The sequence below is a fragment of the Podarcis pityusensis genome, assembly GCF_964106645.2.
Source record: "Podarcis pityusensis genome assembly, chromosome: 1".
Taxonomy (NCBI): domain Eukaryota; kingdom Metazoa; phylum Chordata; class Lepidosauria; order Squamata; family Lacertidae; genus Podarcis; species Podarcis pityusensis.
This window is the reverse complement of record NC_138028.1, coordinates 9,120,089-9,126,088: the sequence shown is the minus strand read 5'-3', so window position 1 is coordinate 9,126,088 and position 6,000 is coordinate 9,120,089.

Below are 6,000 nucleotides of genomic sequence, written 5' to 3'. Positions count from 1 at the left end.
GCAATTCAGCTTAGCAAAATGTTTAATATTATACTGTGCAAGGAGGCATTGAAGCCTCATCCACATGGTTCTCCCACACTCAGGGTGCTGGTTGGCGACAAAGATTTAAGGTGTTGGCTGCTAACTGATCTACTGTATGTTTGGGGAAGTTGTTGTCTATTTTGCTCTGCGTTTGGACACCACTTAAGTTATCATCACTGCATGTTGCACGATGGTTCCTGAGATCAAGGAGAACGGTTACATAAATGCATACATTAGGAGAAAGGCTGCACTAAAAATGCACTTATTGCTGAAAATAGCACACAGTGCTCTGTTGTATCAGGGACGATTGCTAGCAAGAAATATTTATATCAGGTTAAATGCACATTACGTGCAATGAACATTCAACACTGATGAATTTACATTCTACGCCCTTTGAAAATGTGTTTTTTGTGGGGGGGGCTATTGGGTTGCTGTTTTTATTTTTATTATGTATTTTGTGGTTTTATATCTTGATTTTATTCTGTGAACCACCCTGAGACCCTTGGGTATAGGGCGGTATGTAAATTCAACAAATAATAATAATGAATTTTCATGAGAACTATTTAATTCTAAATTCCTTTTTAAAAATTACATCATAAATTGATGCAACAAGGCTGCAAAATGAGACAACAACTGGAAAAATGTGACACTAAGAAATACCCAAATTTACAAATTCACCCATCCTTCTTTTAAAACATGCATGAAAATGAGGTGTCAAATTCCTAAGACTGAAGCTGGCAGGAACACTATTAATTCTCTTACATATAAAGGTAAAGGGACCACTGACCGTTAAGTCCAGTCGTGGACGACTCTGGGGTTGCGGCACTCATCTCGCTTTACTGGCAGAGGGAGCCGGCGTCCAGCTTCCGGGTCATGTGGCCAGCATGACTAAGCAGCTTCTGGCGAACCAGAGCAGCGCATGGAAAAGCCATTTACCTTCCCGCCGGAGCGGTACCTATTTATCTACTTGCACTGGTGTGCTTTCGAACTGCTGGGTTGGCAGGAGCAGGGACCGAGCAACGGGAGCTCACCCCGTCGCGGGGATTCAAACCGCCGACCTTCTGATCGGCAAGTCTTAGGCTCTGTGGTTTAGACCACAGCGCCACCCACGTTCCTCCTTTTCTTACATATAGATATAGATTTTAAAAACTGCAGGTGGAAGAAGAGGGGGAAATCGGAATTTGGGGGTTAGGGTGTCCTGAAGTGCCCAGTGCTGGGAGTTTATTCCTATTATTTATTTATTACATTACATTATTACATTACATTATTTATCCCACCTTATTCTTCCAATGAGCTCAGTGTGGCCTGCATTGCTCTCCCCCATGTCATTTGACCCCCACAACAACCTTGAAAGGTAGGTTAGGGTGAGAGACAGTGACCACCCCATGATCACCCTATGAGCTTTGTGGCCGAGTGGGGCTTTGAACCCCGGTCTCCCGAGTCACAGTCCAGCATCACCGTACCTCCCTGGCTTCCCCAAAACAGTGCTTTGGCATGGATGTCTCGGGGGCTCCATCGCAACCCACAGACGATTACGGCAAGAGCCCCACATGGCCCAGTTGAAGAAAAAATCACCTGTCCGGCCTCGAACCATTCCAAGCATGTCAGAGGGGAAATTCAAGACTTCCAGAGAGCCCTGGCTTGTGCAATGCCAGCCCACGGGACAGGAGAGGACATTTTCCATCTTAATCCGAACAGGTGACCGGATTGTGCAAGAGGACCGCTTGCCCTTGCAACCTGATCCGCGCTGTCCCTGACAGCAGATGCTATTCTTACTCACCGCAAGGCCTAAGCCTTTTCAGCACCCAGGGATCTGCCACAATCATAAATCCCCAGCAGTAAATTGCCAAATAATTACTCAGTTTACACTTGCATGTCTTCAAGTGATTGTCAGCAACAGGTTAGCAACTTGGGTGCCCACACGGATTACGCTTGTGGGTGTGGGAGAATCTCTCTCCTCTTGCTACGAAAAAGGCTGGGGATTTTCCATAAACGCAGCCTGGGGAGGTCTACATCCTCTCTGCAATGCATCTAAACAGGGCAGAGAGAGGGGAGGAGGGCTCCCATGCGGCTCCATGGTCCCTGATTATCCAGGACAGTCCGAACTTTCCCGGTAAATCACTGCTGCTATGTTTTCCTTGCAGAGATGCCTCCGAAAATGTTGTCAACATGAGCTGCTAGAGGCAGAGGAAAAACTTGGTTCGGTTCACATTTAAAAGTGAACAGGCGAAATCTCCGCTTTCTGAAACCATACGCCAACCCAAACACAGCCACCCTATGAAATCCACCTTTCTCAGAATTTTGCATTGAAGTTCTCCAGCCAAGCAGTGTGTACAGGAATGCATATCCTAGGGGAAAGGGTGCATTTAAAAAATGCATCTGTTGGTGAAAAGAATATACAAAAATACTTGGGGGGGGGGAATGTGTGCCATTAGGCAAACATGCATACAACAATGTGCATATTGGCGCTATGGTGGTGATGAATTTTCATGAGGTCTTTAAAAAATATTGCAAACTGGGGTGGAGGATTGAATCCAAACTTGGGAGGGGGGGATAAACTGAAATGGAAAGGTTCTCCTATCCTTGGAGGGGGGCATCTAGCCTCTAACGCCCACATGATGCTGGTACCAACTGCAATACAAGCACAGGCAGCCCCAACCAGTCCCGCAAAATGACAGGGTCCTGTTCTCACAGTGGCCAACTAGATGCTGTAATAATAATAATAATAATAATAATAATAATAATAATAATAATAATAATTTATTATTTATACCCCGCCCATCTGGCTGGGTTTCCCCAGCCACTCTGGGCGGCTTCCAACAGAACACTAAAATACAATAACCTATAAAACATTAAAAGCTTCCCTAAACAGGGCTGTCTTCAGATGTCTTCAAAAAGTTTGGTAGTTATTTTTCTCTTTGACATCTGATGGGAAGGCGTTCCACAGGGCGGGTGCCACTCCCGAGAAGGCCCTCTGCCTGGTTCCCGGTAACTTGGCTTCTCGCAGTGAGGGAACCGCCAGAAGGCCCTCAGCGCTGGACCTCAGTGTCTGGGCTGGATGATGGGGGTGGAGACGCTCCTTCAGGTATACTGGACCGAGGCCATTTAGGGCTTTAAAGGTCAGCACCAACACTTTGAATTGTGCTCGGAAACGTACTGGGAGCCAATGTAGGTCTTTCAAGACTGGTGTTATGTGGTTTTGGCGGCCGCTCCCAGTCCCCAGTCTAGGTGCCGCATTCTGGATTAGTCGTAGTTTCCGGGTCACCTTCAAAGGTAGCCCCACGTAGAGCGCATTGCAGTAGTCCAATGGGGAAGCCTGCAAGCAGGATCCGAGTCAACAGCACTCTCCTTATTTGCAATTCCCAGCAAGAGCTATTGCTTTAGTCTGAGTGGATACAGCAACCCGGATACAGGGCCAGATTCAATTAAACCATTCCTGTAGCACTAACCAGCACAATGACTCCCATTAGCAGAACAAGGATTTCCCTCCCTCTCTTTTTTTTAAAAAAAATAATATTTATTAAAATTTCACAAGAAGAAAAATCACATTAATAAGAAAATTAACAATAAAAAAGAAAAATACAAAATACGAAGAAGAAAAAACAGTTAAAAACAATTCCATCTTTTCATCACTTCTTTTACGTTTACTTGTTTCCCGGACCTCCTCATACCTCCCTCTTTTGTATTCCAATTCAATTTGTTAATCCAGCAATTCCTTTCCCTCCTTTTTACTCCTAATCTTTAATCTTGATATATTATAACATTAAATTTTTACATATTAAAAACCAATTTTTCCATATTCTTTTATACCAGTACAGCTAGAAACCACTTAACTTCAATCCAACATCATTCTAACATTCATTAATTTTGCAATATTTCTGTAGATAGTCTTTAAATTTCTTTCAATCTTCTTCCACCGGCTCTTCTCCCTGGTCACGGATTCTGCCAGTCATTTCCGCCAATTCCATGTAGTCCATCAATTTCATCTGCCATTCCTCCAGTGTGGGTAGATCTTGTGTCTTCCAATGCTTTGCAATAAGTATTCTTGCTGCTGTTGTAGGATTTCCCTCCCTCTCCTGCCACTGCTGTTTCCCCAAAATCTGCTCTGGAGCTTTGGGGGAACCCCCATATCAGCATATACAGAGTGGGAGAAGTGAGGAGGTTGTTCCATTGGGCAATCAGAAATGCCTGAATTGACGGAATAACTGAATTTCACCCCTAGTTCTCCAGATCCTTTCTGGATCCGTACCGACACGGGATGTTCTGAAAGGTGCTGTGAAGGGGGAACCACAGAATCTGGGGCTAGATGTGGAGTATCTTGAGAAATGCAAAAAAAGTGCAAAACTTCTTTAAAGGGGTCCAAAGGTTTGCATGTCTGTCTGTCAGTGTGGTGTAGTGGTTAAGAGCAGTGGACTCGTAATCTGGTGAACTGGGTTCGCTTCCCTGCTCCTCCACCTGCAGCTGCTGGGTGACCTTGGGCCAGTCACACTTCTCTGAAGTCTCTCAGCCCCACTCACCTCACAGAGTGTTTGTTGTGGGGGAGGAAGGGAAAGGAGAATGTTAGCCGCTTTGAGACTCCTTAGGGTAGTGATAAAGCAGGATATCAAATCCAAACTCTTCTTCTTCTTCTGTCTGAACGTTCGTCTGTGACTGAGAGTGTGTTGCTCACTTTGGCCACAGGATATTGGTTGCTATTAGGCTCGCTCAGGCAGCAGCTGATCTCCCCTGACTAGGCAAAGCTGGCAGCTGCCAGAGCAAACAACTGAACAACTGCTCTCGAAAGACAGCCACAGCTGCGGAGGAAGGTGGGGCAAGTCCTTCTCCTGCCTAAGAATGAGGGACAAGCTGACAGTAAAGGAAGCCCTTCCTGTCCTGGCCAGCTGCCCCGACTGATGCGGAATTCGCTCCCACAGTGATGGCCACCGACTTGGGTGGCTTTAAAAAGAGGATTAGATAAAGGAACGAAGGGAAAGGCTGTCAGTGGCTGCTACACACAATGGCTGTGCACCATTGCTCCTATCAGAGGCAAAATGCTGGGAATCATCAGTGCAGAGCAGGAGCAGGAGGGGGAGTTTGGCTTTGATATCCTGTTTTATCACTATCCTAAGGAGTCTCAAAGGGATGTGGGTGGCACTGTGGGTTAAACCACAGAGCCTAGGGCTTGCCGATCAGAAGGTCGGCTGTTCGAATCCCCGCGACAGAGTGAGCTCCTGTTGCTCGGTCCCAGCTCCTGCCATCCTAGCAGTTCAAACGCATGTCAAAGTGCAAGTAGATAAATAGATACCGCTCTGGCGGGAAGGTAAACGGCGTTTCCATGCGCTGCTCTGGTTTGCCAGAAGCGGCTTAGTCATGCTGGCCACATGACCCGGAAGCTGTATGCCGGCTCCCTTGGCCAATAAAGCGAGATGAACGCCGCAACCCCAGAGTTGGCCATGACTGGACCTAATGGTCAGGGGTCCCTTTACCTTTACCTTTAAGGAGTCTCAAAGCGGCTAACAATCTCCTTTCCCTTCCTCCCCCACAACAAACACTCTGTGAGGTGAGTGAGGCTGAGAGACTTCAGAGAAGTGTGACTAGCCCAAGGTCACCCAGCAGCTGCATGTGGAGGAGTGGGGAAGCGAACCCGCTTCACCAGATTACGAGTCCACCACTCTTAACCACTACACCACACTGGCTCTGAGAGCTCTTGCACCCAGGTCATTATGATGTCGGGTGATTGGCACGTGGGTGGTTCCGCCCACCGGCCTCAGGTGGCCCGTGAGTTGTATAATCTGGCGAGAAAGGTTGCCCACTCCTGGGCTGGAACAAGGGTGGCCAACATGGTTCCCTCCAGATGTTATTGGACTACAAGCTCCCCATCCAAAGGAATACACATGCCAGATAATTAACTTCTTGTCAAAGCTGATAGTTGTTTCTATGGGTCCAAATACCCCCCCCATCTAACTTCTGGACAGCTATTCCCAGATCCGTGCTCTGCGG